This window comes from Gambusia affinis, linkage group LG20 (assembly GCF_019740435.1).
Source record: "Gambusia affinis linkage group LG20, SWU_Gaff_1.0, whole genome shotgun sequence".
NCBI classification, from domain to species: domain Eukaryota; kingdom Metazoa; phylum Chordata; class Actinopteri; order Cyprinodontiformes; family Poeciliidae; genus Gambusia; species Gambusia affinis.
Window position 1 is genome coordinate 5,493,580 of NC_057887.1, and position 18,438 is coordinate 5,512,017.

The 18,438-nt window shown below is 39.5% G+C and overlaps 1 non-coding gene across 1 annotated transcript; it reads right to left on the minus strand.

The window, feature by feature from the left end:
- Positions 1-17,491: 17,491 nt before the first annotated feature.
- On the minus strand, positions 17,492-17,597 carry LOC122823833. Its single transcript, XR_006369403.1, has one exon. It is a non-coding gene; the product is annotated as a U6 spliceosomal RNA (small nuclear RNA).
- Positions 17,598-18,438: the final 841 nt, after the last annotated feature.

Consider the following 18,438-nt stretch of genomic DNA (forward strand, 5'->3'; position numbering starts at 1 on the left):
TTCTCCCCTCTCCTTCCCCCTTCCTGTCAGCCTACTGTCATATAAGGGACATTAGATCCCACAAAAAGACCCCCTGAAGAGGAAAAAAAAAACCCAGATTAACTTTGTAGGGGAGGAATAACTTTTTTCTCACAGCATTATATAGACAAACAAAGAAAATTCATCTTCCTGGACATGTAAGCAAAATTCTGATTGTTTAATAAAGAATATTTATGCAATCAACTAAGAAAACGTGAAGCCATCCCGTGTTTTCTACTTCAGTCATCGTCACAAAAGCGCAAATATTTGATCTCTCCTGCCGAGGAGATCCATTGACGTGTTCGGTAAGTTAAAATACCAGGTTGTCCGAGCAGGCCGAGAAAGAGCAAAGCTCTATTTGTTTTTTCTAAATTATTTTCTGTAATAATGAGACACTGTAGAGTCGCTGTGAAAGTTTATGCTGCTGTTTTTGTTTTAGGTCCGGAAGCTTCAGCACGCGCCTCTTCAAAGCTCCCAGTACACCTTCAGGCTATTTGTGTTTTTCTCCAGCAGGTTCCTTCTGGTTGTGAGGAGACAGGAAGCCGACATCAAAGGAACGGAGTCACTCTTTGTTTTTTTCTCTTCCTATTGGAGAATACGACGGTGATAGTTTTGTCAGCAGCAGATGTCCTGCTGGACGTGGCTGTGATGCATAAAAAAAAAAAAAGTTTGCATTGTAGTTTTGTGAAATAAACCAACTACAATACAATTACACCTCATCCTAACGGCAAGATTTTCATCAAGTTCTTTTTTTTAAACTCACCTGCTTTCATTAAGCAAATGGGTTTTTTTTTTTAAATGTCAAATTGCGCGTTTATTTGGTCAATGGAAACGCAGCTGAGCGCCACCAATTTACAATACAGATAAAAAGTATTCGTCCCTACAGATCGTTGAGTGCTTTTGTGCGGTGACGTAGCACTTCTTGACAAGAATTAAAATAACGCTCTAAAATGTCAACACAAACCATATTTTACCGTCAAATAATTCTAAACGGTAAAAAGTGACAGACGGCTGCATAAATGTCAACGCCTATTATGGTTACTAATTCAACAGAGCTTCAGCTCATTGATGTCAGCAATGTCACAGGTGATCAAAGAAAGAGATTGACTGAGAGCACTTTACGTACCATTTCACCATTCCAAATGTGTGCACTTACATCAGGTTGCATAATAAAAAAAAAAACATTCGCCAAATTCTGGCAGCTGTTTGTGGTCATGTCCAAACAGTCGAGTCTGATTGAGCCCAAGAACCGGCCTCTGGGCTTAATGCCCAGATCCATCCTGTTTGTCTCTCCCAGCAGCGTGCCTTTTTCAAAGCCAGATAATCACTTGTATTAAGCTCATTTAGTTGCAATTGATTTTGTCATCCCTTCCTAAATGGAAATGGGGATGTTGCATTCGAGCACCGGGACAATAGGCGGTGATTTACAAATTGTTCAAATGTCAGATTGTAGTGATAATCGTGGAAAAATAAAATGTTTGTTCGTTACAGGAAGAAAAAAAGGATAAAAATGTTATTTTTCCCTCATTTGGCCTTCTGTGTGCAGCTGTGTTTAACATCTGTTTCCAGATTAAAAGTGTGAGCACTGACAGCAGGAAGCTCATGTGTCTCTTTGAGGGTGCATTCCCACCAGCCCCGTTTAGTCCGCTTAAATTGAAAGAAATACTGATCCGTATGCGGAGTTGCAAATGTGCAATCAAACTCTGATGCGGACCAATAAAACAAACTGGTCCACTACAGACCTCGGTTTCGGTTTGGTTGATGCGAACTCTGTCACGGTTTGATTGTATGTGTGAACGCCAACCGGACCGGAGAGCGCTCCATAAGCAGGAAGTGGACTAAAGCTCTGGGTGTTCTGGGTAAATGCAACCAAAACAAAAGTGTGTGTCTAGCGCTTGATGGAGAAATGTCTCCTGATGTTTTACCAAAGTCAAACGAGAAATCCTACAACCGTTAAAATCTGACGCCACTCCGTTTTCGTTTGCATTTTGGGAAGAAGGTAGTTGCGTTCATGTCTTCTTCAGAGGTTTTTGCGTCGTTTCCTTCAGTGGTTCTTGCTGCAGCGCCACCACTGGGCTTCAAAGGGTTTGGTTTGTTTGACACAGATAAGCGTGAAAGCAAACCGGACCAGCTGAAATGTAATAAATGCTCCGGTTTTGGTCCCCAATCGAACAGTCTACCGGACGATCAGGTGTCAAAACACTCTAAGTGTCCAAGGAATCCCGTTTCCAAGACTATGTTCACATAGCAGGCAAATGTGACCCTGATCCACTTTTATGGTGATACAGCAAAAAAAGCTACTTTTCTTTTCACAGCAGTCTGAACGGTCCAACTGCGATATTATGATCAATACTGTCGGCTCACATAGCTGAATATACTTTAAAATCCATCCACTACTAGTTTGTGTGATATTAAAGTTCTCCTTCTGCGCATACGTTTTGTAAATAGTTCACACAGAAATCTGATTGCAGTCACAATGTTCAATAGTATGAACAAACTCGCAGAAAAAGAAAAAAAAAAAGGAAGATTTCAGAAAAAATCTGAAGTAAGCATCAAGACCTGTTGTGAGAACGTAGCCCATAGGAACGGCTGTCAGCCCAACAACACGTTCTATTTGTTTCTGCGTCTTTGTGCTTGTGAACGATGTCTGAATAAGATGCTGAACATCAGAGCTGGTGATGACTCAAAGCACCTACGCTGACTCTTTTCCTTTATTTATGCCACAAAGAAAGGCCTTGTGTGTCTTGTTTTTCTTCTACATCATAAGCCTGTTGTGTTTGGTGTTTACCAGACGACAGAACGATACACAAAAGAAGACCAGCCAGCAGACAGTGATCTTAAAATCTAAAGACCGTAATAAGCCGATAGAACGTATTCAAAGGAGGTGGAGGCAGAGCCGAACGCTGCAGCATTACGTTTTTTTGGGAATCGCTTGAAAAGCGTGACAAGCAGTTTGGGTGTTGAATAGACCTGTCAACTCCTGAAATCAGTATTTTTCCAAGAACCTTCAGGTAATACTTACAGAAACGCTTGAGTTTAGAATTAATCTGCCACTTCGTATCTCATGGTTTTTTTAATTGGTTGATTCAATTACCTCCTGTTGTAGGCAAACTTGAAAATGTCCGTGCGTTTTTATCCAGTGGTTGGCAAACTCCTAGTAGCCTTCCGAAATGTATGTCAAGCTTGATAGAGCTTGCTTTCTTCTGCAAAGAAGATGGAGAAATCTGAAAGCAATGTTTTAAAAAAAAAAATTTTAACTCATAAAGATGCTTCAAAATCATTTGCACTAAATTGTATAGCTGTATTACTTTCCATACATTTTCACCCAGTAATATACATTAAAGTTTGTGTTTATAATGTAAAAAGTGAAAGAACCTTGAGAAGGGCAATAAACACTTTTGTCTGGCACTGTAAGAACAAACAAGCACAGTCGCTAAAGACAGGGAATGTGTTTCAGTCCAGCTCACACTTCCTGTTAATGGACCCAGCTTTTCAACAAGTCCTCAAGGATCCTTTGACTTCTCCTCTTTTCCCCTTCTCTCCGTGTCTCATATTGTATCTCCAGCTGTGCTCTCTCTCACCTGTCTCCTTCCGTCTAGGTTTTCATTTCCAACATTATTCCCGGCTGATTGCAGGACAAGAATACTGAGGTTCTGTTTTCCAACGCCGTAGGTCTGTATGATTGGACTTTTCCTTTGTCGTATCGGATGTCTCGCTTTCATTTATTCTGCAGTTATTCAAGCGCCCCTCGGCACCCTGGGAAGAAGGCAGAATAACACTCCGCCAGCCTCGCCTATCTAAGTTGTAATGGAGTTTGGCCTCCAAACATCAATCTCTGGTCAGGAGGCCTGCAAATTAGTCATGCAACAGGAAAACAAATGGATTGACAAACCATTAAAGGACATCGACGGGAAGCTCTTGTTTACCGCTGTAAGTCGGTGTCAACAGGTCGCAGGTCTTATTGGGCCAAAAGGGGAAAACTAACTAGAAGGCACAAACAGACTCCTGGCCGTTTCTGATTGTTGTGTAACTGTTGGCAAATGGCCATCATGAACATTTTAAAGTAGCAGATATTTGGCGTTCCAATGCATTCCTGTGATATCCTCTTAAAGACGAGGTGAAAGGTTGAAGAAAATTTCTCTTTAATTCTCTATTTTAAACCCTTAAGGCGTCCTTCCAAATTCTTATTCACTAATATCAACAAATGTCTGCGTCTGTAATCTCATAATGACCCTATTCTCCTAATTTTATTTTATTTTGTCATAGTTCTGATACGCCGTTGCAGATTTTGGCGCTTCCAAGAAAAAACGTAAAAAAATAAGAACATATGTTAGTGTAGCCAGTAGAGCTCCAGTTTGCACTTTCTCCTCTCCTTTACCTTTTACTTTTGTTTTTTTATTGCTTAAAATACTCCACAAAATGTTGCCATTGCTTCTAAATCGTCGGCCATGTTTGTTTACTCTGTCTGAACTCATGTTTGGTCTCTCTAGGTTTTTTGGGACTTCCTGTCTGACATCTGAATGTTGGTGAGTGAAACTGGTTAGTGTGAGGTGAGCTGCTCCTGCTGTATCACTGGACAACACACTGAACGACCAAACTTGTTACGCCTACGATTTTTTTAATTGTTTAATTGTGTTTGGTCTCTCAGATTTGGAAAGTCAATCGATGATTTTAACATTTTGCCACATGAACCAGGCTTAAGATGGTCTCATTATCATTATCCACAGTGAAACATCAGTTGTACCCACTTAGGCATTTTCCTTTAGGAGCACATAGTACCAGCACCATTAAAAAAAACAACATGCATGCCCTCCAGATGCTGCTGTAGGAGACTTTAGTCGGCAACTACCTTCTGTTTATAGACTACCTTGGTGCCCTTGGGCTCTCGTTGCACTGATACAGTGTAAACCTGAGAGTAACGGCTTTCAAGTTCGTGGGAAACACCAGTGAAAGTTCCTGTACATGAAGTCACACTGATTCATGACTGCCTTCGGACCGGTGCGACTGTAAAGCTAAATGACCCGCAAAGGAGAGCGAGGGCAGTGGAATCATGGGCAACGCTGCGTGACGCAGCGAGATCAATCATGTAAGGCTCCAAACACAAACCACAGGCCTGCAGTTCATGTTATTCCTGACGCTGCCAGGTGGCTTCTAATTGGCTGCTGAGCTTTACGGCTCAAACAAAGAGTAACGCTTAAAATCTGTAAAAAAAAAAAAAGAAAAAAAAAAGACCATTTTGTAGGTTGATTCTGATTACTGGTGGTGCCACAGCTTCAACCTTTAAGTCGCAGTCTGGATCAAAGTTTCACTGGCCGCTTTATTGACAAGATACGTGCCCAATGAAAAACATTGAACATTGTTTCCACAATCTGGAAATGTCATGTTGAAGAAACCAACTATGAGGCAGAGTTTGTTTTACAACGTGACTCCATTGGACCGAGCCATTTCCAACCCAAGCAAAAAATCTTTCACCGTTTAGGAAAAAGTTCAAGCCGGTTGTTAAACCCCGCAGAAAATACGAGGATTCAGTACGACACAGTATTAGAGGCATGCAAGAATAAAGTCAAAATATGAGAACAAAGTCATAATATTATAACTTTATTCTCCAAATTTACATTTTTCTCTTCATTTTATGACTAATCTTTGTTCTTGTAATATCATGATTTTATTCTTGTAATATTCTTTTTCTTATTTTGGCCCTGATACGCCATCTTAATTAAGAAATAATCCATTTGATTAAGAACAGTAGTGAGAGGATTGTCTGATGTAGTTATAAGTAATCAATATTTTACTTGTAATAATCTCAGACTCTAGGAGAAATTCTTATCTAATAAACTTAGATAATAAAAACCCTTAATACCTCTCTTTATGCAGTAACTGGTATATGTATGTTTGTATAAATCCAGCAGTTTTGTAATGGCCTAGTGTAGTAAACAAACTGAATTGGGAAGACCAACGAAAGAAGCAGGCAGGTGAAAATAACTCTCCATCTTTGAGGTGAAACATGGTGATGGCCGTATTGTCTTGCTTTGGCGATGATGTGGTGCACCTAAAAAAAATGCCACCACAGTATTGTTTATATATATATATATATATATATATATATATATATATATATATATATATATATATATATATATATATATATATATAATTTTGAAATATTTTCATGCAAAATTAATTCTATTTTCAAAAAAAATTATAAATTACATTTATAATTTTTGTTTGCAGTTCAGCATGTTAATCTGCCTGCATCTATAATGCTTTCCTGAGGTGGTGGCGGGAGCGGAACTTTTGTTTGGGGGGCGTTGCTTCCAGGTTGGTTTTGGGATGGACTTCCGGTTTGCCTCAAACGCAATCTGGATGCTAACGTCAGCGCTACGGTGGTCATCGCTGACGTCTGTTGATTTGTTCTCCAGATTGTATCATCCTGACACTCGGGAACCTGTAACTATGCCTAGAAAGCAGTACTTAATGTAAAATGCCAAAAGTATTCAATTAAGTCTACTTGAGTACAGTAACAAAGTACCACGTAGAGTACCTGCTTGTGCCTTTACACTTTATGCTCTTCTAAATCATGACACTATGCAGACTAAATACTTCTACAATTTGTATGTTACGTTTCCATTACAGAATTTTTATTAATTAAATTTTCAGAAATTTTCATCCATGCTCTTAAGTCACTGTATCGCATTCACTCACAATTGAATACTAAGTATTATTGATTTCATTTAATTCTTTTTGGGAAGATGGTCTTATGGTTAATACTAATAACGGACGAAAAGAACAAAAAGTTTCTGGAAAGAGATGTTTCCTGAAAACAACATCTGTTAAGCTGTAATGGCATCTTTCTGAAACAGTGGACTAAAAGAGCTTGAGTCAAATCAAATAACTTCTGACAATGAATATGCATGGTACTGCAGTTATTAGCATCTGTGAAGAGGAAAGAGAATCAGCTGGTTGAGATTTGTTGCTTCATTTTACTACCATCATTTGCCCTGCAGTCTCACTGGTGCATTGTGGCTCAATCATAAACAGAATTATAAATATTACATGAGGTTTGTCCCTAAAGTGTCCTTGAATGCCTTAGGACCTTTTCATCTTTGCCGTCAGTCATATTTACCCAATCAGATGACTTCACAGTCATTGTTTGTTAGCTGTGTTTGAAGTTGGAGGCATAAATCATCATGTCTTTCCTTTTCTAGCTCACCGCGTTCTGGCAAAGTTCTGAAAAGAGAGCAACGCTTTTATCTGTTATAGATGACAATATGGAGTTACAGCTGAGTGTTCTCAAAATAACAAGCCAATTAGTCTCCAATGGTAACATATGGACTTAAACATTCTCGCAAAAAGAATACAGAGACTATTTCTGGGTAACACTGTCAATTAGCTTTAATTAGTGGAAAGGGGAACTGGAAGTATCCCAGCAGACATGAGGGAAAACAGAGAGACATTCTCAGGTCTTTCTTCATTCGCTACACACACAAAAACTATTACTAAAAACCATTGAAGGTACAATTCCTAATCCCACATCCATATCAATTTTTATTCATGTTTGTCCTCAAGATGGCACTTTTTTCCTTGTTTAGCAATCATCCATCCATCAATCAATCAAACTCCCATCCCTGCAACAATGGGAAGGTATAGACAATGGATGAATGTTTTAGGTTAAAGGACCTTCAAATATTTAAGGTTGTAAAAAAAGAAATTGTAACTTTATCTTTTATATTTTGGGGAAGCTAAAAGTTTGTCCGTAGGGTACATAACTTAAAGATAGAGACTTTAAAGGACCCTGTAAAGGTCAAAGACTGAGTTTACAACAAAATCCCTCCTGCTTCTTTCCACTAACAAATTGAAAGTTGAGTATAACATTTCAAGTTTTTCATCAGGTTCACTTTTTAAGCTGTTTTAGCAAAGACCTAGCCTGGTAAAGAAAACAGCCTACCGTCTTGACTCTCAACTATTGATCACCGATTGCTTCCTGGAGGCGTGAGGTTTAAAATTTTACACCAGTTGCTAACGTTTGCCCATGACGCATGAATGCGCCAGTTTAACAGGAATTCGCGTACACTATAAACAACCATCTTCCACTACAAAGAGATGTCTGTTAATGTTACTTCAATATCTGGAGGCGTGGCCAACACGAACTGGACGTCTTTGTCCACTTCCTCCGCTGCCACTGCTAAAACCATGGACACACTGCAATTATTTTAAAAAAGCACAGAAAAGTCAATATCATCATTCACAACTTCTTCTGATTGCTGATTGGCCTGGTAGAAATTGTACCGGAGAAATCCTAGTCGATGTAAGGAATCCCAAACAAAGCACAAAATGAAGATGAAAATCAAATTGATTTCCGTAGGAAAATAACCTCTTTCTCAACATGAACCAAACAAAGGAATTGATTTTGGACACAACACAGCGCCCTACTTAAATGAACTGGAAAAGACTAAGACTAAATGAATCCCTTCAGAAGAAAATCTCATCTGGTCACAAAAAAGTTGGTCAATAAAGCACAGCAGCAGCTGATCTCTCAAATGAGACTGAAACATTCTCATTACCACATGGCGCTGCATCATCCCCAGCATCCTGACATGCTTGTCAGTGTGGAGTTCAAGTGCAGCACAACACAAGAGTCTGTAGACAGTATTCTGACGCAAAGAACCTGTTGGATTACCAACCATATTTAACATCCAATGTTACCCAGAGTTACAAAATATCCAAGGGTTTCTGTAAGCGTGTATGTAGGCTGCCATGACAACCACTACTTCCACCATGCGGTTTTATACTTCCAGGTACCAGAAGCGAGAGTTTGATTTCTTTGTGCTGTATCAGTTGGAACATGATTCAAGTTGTGCTGTTGTTGGTTGTCACAACAACTCAAGAAAACTGAAAAACAAGCTTGTAGACCTTCATAGACCGTGTCATGGGAGCGCCGCAGGGTTCGACTTTAGGGCCTCTACTTTTTGGTTTATGTATCCCTGGCAGGAGCAACACACCACAAACAAACCGATTTCACTCACCAGCATTCTAATTCCAGAGATGAAATCCTGCAATATCCGTGATAGCACACCTGAGTTTAGAGTAAACAAACATGGATAACAATATGGAAGCAGCAACTGGAGTTTGTGAACTTACTTTAACCCAGAAAGTCAAGGCGTTGGATTAGGAACTGGAGACGGGGCAAGCAAGGGCTCTATTCGTTGCACTGCGATATGGAAGTGAGCTGCATTATTTTTTTCCTCTTAACATAGATTACACTCTTTTTAAGTTGATTTCTGTTCTGTCGTTTAATCAACTGTCTTCGGTTAATTATACGTTTTTGCTGTGATGATGGTTTAGAATATGTGCATCTACTGGGCCTTGTTTCAGAAAGCTGAGCAGGTTGTGGGGTAGAAAAGAAAACCAGATGGCCGTTAACCTTTGTTGTTTAATAACGGTAAGTGGAGGAGTTCAAGTATCTCGGGATCTTGTTCATGAGTGGGAGAAAAACGGAGCGAGAGATCGACAGACGGATCGATGCTGGGAAAATCCCAGTAGATCAACCCGACTGGCACCAACATCCATGACACGTTCAAAGTCACTTAAATCCCTTTTGGTCCCCATTCTGATGCTCGGTGTAAACATCGTGGTCTTGGCCGTGTCTTCATAAAAGGATTGAGTGGCTGCCATGTGATTGGCTGATTCCACATTTGCGTTAAATACTGGTGAAAATTCCAGTATTAAAAGTAGAATACATTAGCCATAGTAAGTTATTTACTATTTATTAACTTAAAGCTTTTTAAATCAATAAGACAAACTTTTGCACATTTATTTGACACCGGAAAAACTTTGAATGACTTGATTTCATGATTTCTCTTATTTGCATTTGTAACAAAGGCATCGCTGAGAGCAACATATTACTAAAACAGTGGTTAGAATATATTTATAAGGAGGAGATAAAGGGATTGTTGACCACAAACATTTTTGGTTTGATGAGGAAAATGCCTGAGGCGTAACTGAGAAGCTATTAATCAGGGGCAAACTGAGGACATCTGCAACATGTGAAAAGTCATCCATGAACCTGACCATAAAAGCAATAGAAATGGCAAACGAGTCGATAAAACCCAAATTAACCGAGCACTCTGCTTTAAACATGCTCACATTTTTTAGAGACGATAAAACTTGACATCGCCTCAAAATGTTGGAGGAGGGAGGAACTTTTTCCTCCATCCAGGAAGCAACAGATGAGAGCCACAGCGTAGTGGTAGGAACATTATTCAAGCTCGTTGTCAAAGGCTTTAATCAATCATTTTAAAATTAAATTCTACAACTGAAATGTGACGTGCTTGGTTTAGCTTGGATTTTCCATATTTAGTTTGAAACTCTTGGGGAGAATTACACGCCGCAGGGTGGAGAAACGATGTAAAACGTTCAGGAAAGAGCTGCGGGGCAAAACGTTTCCCTGTTGTTTTTACCCATAAGCCAAAACTTTATTAGGAACTGGCATTTCCAGCCTCGCAGATTTTCCCATTGCGTTTTGAAATATGAACATTAACTAAAAAGACAACAAAGGCCAAACACAACTAACATGTTGAGTTAGTTGTGTATGATTAGCAGCAGGGCCGGTATGTTTTTACCCCCAGTTTAATTAGATTTCGTAATGAGCTTCATTTATGAAACCTTAAAAGAGGGAAACGAACAGAGTACTCCGCTATCTACAACAAATCAGGATCACGGCCCTTGAAGCTGTTTAATAGTGTACACTGTACAAGTACGAGCAGAACCATTTGGAGAGAAATCAGATGAAAAGAAAACTTGGCCTTGCTTAAAAATTAATCCAAACTGAAGGAAACCAGCAGGGGCTGAAAGTTCTTCGTTTTAGAAACTTCTGTTGCAGTACTTCTTCCATCTGTCGTCATTATGGGGATAGAAATTATTCACACTTTGGATGTTTTGTCTTTCTGAGCTGACATGAGTTATTTCTTCAACTTGCACAAACCGCTCTATGAGGAACGAAGCTGATTTGTTCGATCTTTGATCTTTGGCTGTATAACAAGTGTGGATCTAAAACGGCACTGATTTTTATAACGAGAACTAAAATAATAGGGTAGTCCTGATTAGACAAGAAGATGATCAGCACCACTTCTTGATGTTCAGCCATTATAATTCACCCGAGAGCTCAGGGTTTCATCAGCAGTACAAAGTTTACAGGCCTGATAAACATTTTGGTCCTGTGAGATCAGAATTTATTTAAAAAAAATATATATATTTTTTTAACAAACTTCTGTTTTGTTAAGACGGGAACGATGAAGACCGATGGGTCTGGCTAATTTCAGTCCATTACAAGTGTTCATATTTTGAAGATGCTTCGTCACATAAACTGTTAAAATACAGTTTTCTATGTTTGGATTTTATATAATACATCAATAATTTAGAGCAGGGTTGTCCAAAGAGATGTTTGTTCTTGTAAAAATTGCAGATGGAGTGGGAGATTGGAAGTAGTTTTAAATGAAAGTGTTTGAAAATCTGGCAGTACTAAAGTTAAACGTTTGCTATTAGGCTTTTTTGATGGATGCACATACACACGTTTTATTCATAGAATTTCTGTGTCAAAGTAAAAAATTTTATTTAAATGAATAAAAATGATAAAAGAGCTCAGTAAGACCATTGTTACCAGCTTGGATTTTATGTAATTGCTAGGCAACGGGGCACATAAGCATGGGAATACATCTGGATGATCAACCTTTACTTTTCACAACTGCTCTTTGGTCTTTGCTAGCTCGGCCGGGTCTTTCGAAGGATGCGGCTCCCGGATTTGGACAAACCCACAACGTGTTGCATGTAGATCCAACGATTTAAATTTGGTTTTATGTGAGCAAAACACTGAATTATCAGCATTGCCATCCGATAGGGTCACCAGATTTGGGTTTCTGAAAAGGAGGACACTTCTTTTTTTGTTGGCGGGGGGGTGGTAATCGGCGGACACACATGCGCCAACAGGGTAATCACAATGCACTGTAAGCTATGTTATGTGTTTTGAGGCAGTTGACCAAAATCCCGGACGATTTTTAAATTCCCCCCAGACATTTTTTTAGGTCTGAAAAGTAGGACATGTCCGGGAAAAAGAGGACGTCTGTTCACCCTACCATCCGAGTGCATTTCTGCATAAAACACGGTAAAAAAAACCGTCTCGCAGTTTGGCTAAGCTAATTTGGGTTGTTTCCGAAGTAAAAACATCTTCACCTTGTAGAACCTGGGGAACAATGAAGCTTAGATCAAGCTTGGTCTTCTCAGGCATTCAGTAAAAAAACAACGTGGTTTTGGTGGTTTCTTCACCTGCAGTACCTCCAGTACTGGGTGTGTTGTGATGTCATGTTCTACCATCAGGGGTAGAACATGACATCCTGGAAGACCAGCATCCTGCAGTTCTTTCCCTGGTGGGAGGGAACTAAAACAGCAAGTCAATGTTCTTCTTAGGCCTTCTAACGAGCCATCATTGGGTCCAGGTGGACCGTGCAGGATGTCGGCCCTCCAGGACCCACTTTGGGGACCCCTGTTCTACATAATTACAAAATGGAGGCTGGCATTTTATTTTCTAAACCAATTTTATGACATCTTAAATCGAATCTGAAACGTAGCAATCCTAATTCTTAAGTGAATCAATTTTTTTAAACACCTGTAACACCTGTAATATAAAAAACAAAACAAAAAACTAATAGAAAACATCCAAGTTCTTAATAATAAGTTTTAATAGACTTTAATACTGATTTTATTAATCCATAACTGTTAATAATGGCTTTTAAGAGGCGCAAGATTGAGAATTTCTTTCTTGCACACTATAGCTCTGCCCGTTTACTTGTGCTCATTCTTCAACGTGGAAATCCCCACGTTAAGTGAGTAAAATCAGTTAGCGATAAAATAATTTACCGTAAAGCTGCTCTTAAAGGTATGCAATTTAATTTGAACGCACATTATTGGAATGATGCAGTTTCATATTTCTGTTTAGACACTTGATTTTGAAAAAAGCCATTGGAGGAGCCAGTTTTTTTTTGGTGAACTGGCACTATACATTATTTTAAAAAACCCAAAAAACTATCGAACTCAAGACTGCTGAGGAACATAACATTTGAATTAGGACTGCACAAAACTTTAATCTTTTAATATTTCATGACTGTCATGATGGGTCCCAGTTTCTTTACCCACATTCAAAACACCAAATGATCAGATAGATAAAGTTTATTTGGGAGCGGGGGAGTACAGCGGGTTCCAGGTTACAGTCTCTTTGAAGGTGTCCTTGAAGTGACAATAATGACGCTAGAATAATATTTCCTTCGTTTCCTTTGTCTTTGACACAATGCAGCTAAATTGCCATGCATTTCATCACAAGAGCCCACAAACAATAAGAAAACAACACAAACTGTTGAAGTTTTAAAAGTGCCTCACAGCAAGAAATCGTGACATCAACTCCTCCTGAAGCGTGATGCAAGAGAAACGTCCTTCAGACATTCCCTTTTAAATTTGTTTGAGAGCGGATTCTTGTTGTTGATCTTTTGTTGTATTTTTCACAGTTTCTATCCATCACTTGGATAATATATATTTCTTAAATGTCCTCTATGAATACATTTAATTTGAATATGATTTGTGTGAGGCAGTGATGAAACCGTCCAATCTGAGAAAAACAAACACTCGGCTAATTAGGCTTCTCTGCAGCTGAGCGGAGATGTTCACCTGTATGAGTTTCACTCTTTTGCAGCTCTGTAACATTTAAGGAGACACACACACACACACACACACACACACACACACCTGGGGAGGAGGAATAACTGGTTCTTCTACTCTTAGGCCGTTTACGTAGAGAGACCGGCGACTGTGCGGCTGTGTTACTTTCAGCTTTTCATCAGCTGCCTTCATGATTTCACTGAGGCCAGTTAATGAGGCGCTGCGGCGTTGAGACCGGCCTCACCGCGGCTCAGGCTTCATCAACTGACCATGAGAACCGGCTGCCAACTTCAATTTTCACGCCGTCTTCTCAGCACGGCGGTGCTCTTCCGCAAGCACGCTGCTGATTTAAACAGTGACGCTTTGGGAACTCGAGTCTGGTAAAGGTCCAAATCTGATTAATAGACGAGGTTCAAAGTTCATAATTATTGTCTGGTTTATCAAGATAAAGCATTGTTAATGTTAAATTATTTTATTAGAAATGTTAACTTGGTTTTTTTTTGTTTTTTTTTAAAAATGGAATTATTTTCCGCTGACATCGGATTAAAAACATAAGATTACAATATTACATCCGGCCAAGGAAACGTTTTAATACAGAAACGTGAGTTTGTTAAAAACCAATTTTTTATTTAAAATTACAATTTTTTTATTCAAATAAACAATTTCTCTAAATTACAAAGTTACTGTTGTGCAACTGTAGTTCCCACAAAATAAGAAACACTATTGAAATTAAAATGATGTGAATAACTGACTTTTTTTTTCCCCCACCAGGGGGTCTTTTGTGGGCTCTAGTGTCCCTTATATAACAGTAGGCTGACAGGGAAGGGGAAAGACATGCGGCAAATGTCGCCGGGTCCGGGAATCGAACCCGCGATGAACCCATCGAGGACTGAAGGCCTCCATATGTGGGTCATGCTGTCCCCTACGCCACCACAGCACGCCCATAACTGATGACTTGATAAGCCATTAAAAAACGCCAGAAGACTGATGACAGATCAGTTTAAGCTGACTTGCCCCTCTGGTGACAATGTGCTGATTAGATAATTGAGTTATTTCAGATGAGCTCTTTCACAGCTTCCCCTGTGCTAATGGTCTAATTGTACTGACCCAAGAAGCTTTTCTTTTTCAAAATACAGAGAGATTTAATGTTTGAAGCTAATTTAGAATTACCACCTACATAAATCTGAACAATGTGTGTAAAACATATATGAACTGTCCTATAGGCTCTAATGAAACCTTGTGAAATTGAAGCAAGTTTAATCTATTGTGAACCTCGGCCATTATTATTATTATTATTATTATTATTATTATTATTATTATTATTATTATTATTATTATTATTATTATTATTATTATTATATATGTAAAAGTGGGTTTATTCGCATAGCACATTTCAGTAACAGTCAATTTAACGTGCTTTACATGACAAAAATGAACAAGCAGCATTACATTTTCTCCAGTTATTATCAAAATTATTAGAAATTATCATTGTGAGCAATTGGACTGAAGACTAAAATTAATCTGTTATTAAGGCAGGGAGCTCTAAAAACTGCGGGATTTTCCTTTTATTTAAAGGAACTCAGTGTTTCAGCGGCTTTGTAGTTTTCTGGAAGTTTGTTCCAGATTAGTGGAGATGAAAAACTGACTGCTGCTTCTCCATGATTGTTTCTAATTCAAGGCATGCAGGAGACCCAAACTAGAAGAGCTACAATAGATCTGTAATGTGTTTTGTACTGCTAAGCCATTCAGTGATTCATAAACTAAGAAAAGTACTTTAAAGTTTATTCTTTGCCAGGTTAGATCATGTGAACTGACTCTTAAAAAAAAAAAGCACACTAACAAAGTCCTAAAGAATCAAGATAAAAAAAAATCTCATGTTTCACTTTATCAAACGTTGCAGTGAGGTGAAAGAACCGCTGAACAAACAGCAGGATTGGCTCAAGATTGTCATTCATGACTCCAAAAAAGGGCATCGACAGTTCTGTAACCTTACACCAGAGAGTACAACCACAAGAGTTTGAGGTTTGTTTTTTTCCCCCCTGGAAACCAATTGGTGCTAGACGTCTCACCCTGACTGGGTCACAAACATGAAAAATTCATGGGACCTGACTTTGTGTTCGTTAGAAGTGGATGCCGTTGGATATTTATGATCTTATGCTTCAAAAGTCCCTATGCAGTCATTTCTTATGACTTAATAGATATTTGATATCTAAGCATCTGATTGAAGGCAAATCTGAGGCATATTATGTTAGTTTCACTTTAAATGAAATCAAGGAGAAAAGGTCTGATACCAGAACACGCACCACGTTTCCCCATCGGCCTGGGCTGCTGAGATAACCTTGTGACGATGTTTCTCTCGCTGTAGTGAAGATCGAAGGAGATCAATCAACTCTGACTTATTCTGCCATTAACCTTCGCTGTCCATTTTGTTACTTGTACTCTAATGGTTGGATCACACGCTTCAGTGTTTCCTTTTGCCGTTTTTCAGCCAAACACCCAGACGGTGATGCTGAGTCTAGCCCTCGCTGGGCTTTCTACTCCCATTTCACTGAGCTTCAAGTAATATAAGGCTTTCGTGGGGTTTTTTGTCGTGGGGTAAAAAGTCATCTGACAATTTTGACTGTTTCTCTCTGGTGTCGGTAGTCTGAATGGTTAAAGGGCCGTTTCCACATGCAGTTCCATCTCAACCTTACACAGACAGACGTAACCATGCAGTGAATAAATCAATTTTTTGCATACCAAGGAATCCACTTCACTGCTTTCTAGTGGGTGGAATGATGTCCATTTTGCTAGTTAACCTGTTAAATACCTAAATCTGTAAACGTTTTTGTTCTACCTTCTAATTATAAGATTCTTCAGTTTTGTGGATGAATTTACTACCATTATTTCTCGCCGCTAACAACTGTTACTACAACCAGACTTCCAGACTGAACTCCTCAACAAAGTCAAAGGGGTTTTTACACTTGCTAGACTCTAATTAGAACCCAGAAAGGTCTCAACCTAGAAGAACTTGTCGACAGAGAGGGAACATGAGAAGCGGGCGAAGGGAAACGAAGAACCTCTTATTCCTGGAGACAACTCCAATTGGCGACCCAAACGACTCTTGGGAGGCTCTGTGCAGGCTGGTCCCCTCGTCTCCAATGAGCAGCCGTGGCGTTTCTTACATCTTCAAGTCCTTTTGCTCTCAGATAAACAGAAGATTAAAGGATGTGTTGGGACTGCTGTCTTCAGAAAGGAAAATAGCTTTATGTAGGGAAGGAATCTCATTTCAAACATACTGTAACATGAAGCTCCACAATAACCAAAGACTCATGTGGTTGTATTCTGCAGCCATACATCAGGTTAAAAGCTCCTGCCTGCTGTTACTGAGGAAAAGCACAGCCTGGTCCACTGCGCTGACCGCAGCTGGCCTTTTCCTGCCGCCGCGTAACAGAAAGCTTCACATGGTTTGATGGGATTCACATACACAAACACACGCCGACTCCCAAAGAGGCAAGTCGATGCATCTGCGTGCTTGAGTACAGATTATCTTGGGTGCGGCAGAGAAAAGTCCTGTGACTGAAGGGGGGAACACAATCATGGACAGATCTTTAGAGAGACGGAGAATACAAACTGCTAAATTTGCACATGTTGAGACGCCACAGATATTTATTCATAGAAAATGCTGAAGATATTCCAGAAAGGATATATTTGTAGTTTAGTCATGGTATGTACAGCAGAGATGGTGAGTCGAGTTTCAAACTCTTTTTTTTTTTTTTTTTATTTTTTTTATTTTAATGAGGAACGCTTCACGAATTTGCGTGTCATCCTTGCGCAGGGGCCATGCTAATCTTCTCTGTATCGTTCCAATTTTAGTATATGTCCTAGAGAACTAGGACGAGTTTCAAACTCTGATCATGTTTATGTTGTGTGATTCTATAAGAAATTCATAATCTCGTAGAATTATCAGATTATGGGGTCGTGCTGCGGTGGCGTAGAGGGTAGCGCGACCCACCCTTGGAGGCCCTCAGTCCTCGACGCGGCTGTCGCGGGTTCGATTCCCGGACCCGGCGACATTTCCCAGACCCCTCTCCTTCCCCCTTTCTTTCCTACTTTCAAATAAGGGACACTAGAGCCCACAAAAAGACCCCTGGAGGGGAGAAAAAAATTGAAAAATTATCAGATTATGACAATCTGATGATTATGATATGATATGCATTTATGAAAATACAACAACTCCTCTTCGTATCATCTGTCGCCTTCAAATTTGTCTCTGTCTCTTTAAGAAGCTCCTACCCCACCCTTTTCTCTGCCTTCAGCGCGTCGTGACAACCATGCTTCTCCGTGATGTCGCTTACATCACGGAGAAGCAACACTTCTAACCGTTCTTAGAAGTGTTGTAGTTCACATGATGAGCTCCACCAGGAGTTTGCTAATTGCTGCTGACGGTTGCCACGGGAGATTCAAGTGTTCCTCAGATGTGCGTGAATGAGTCAGAGCATGTTTTCGATGAGAGAACGACGTCATAGGATGATATGAATCTAAAAAAAAAAAAAAAGACTTTGTGCAGAAATGTTTTTGTTGAACTTGATAGGATCATATGCCAAACCCAGCAGACTCACCCTCCTAAATAAACAAAGCTGCACATATTTCTTTTTTCTACTTCCAGAAGCAGACAGTAAACACCTACATGTCTTTAAATTATTAAGCTCCCAGCAGTAGATGTGAGTTGTAAGCCAG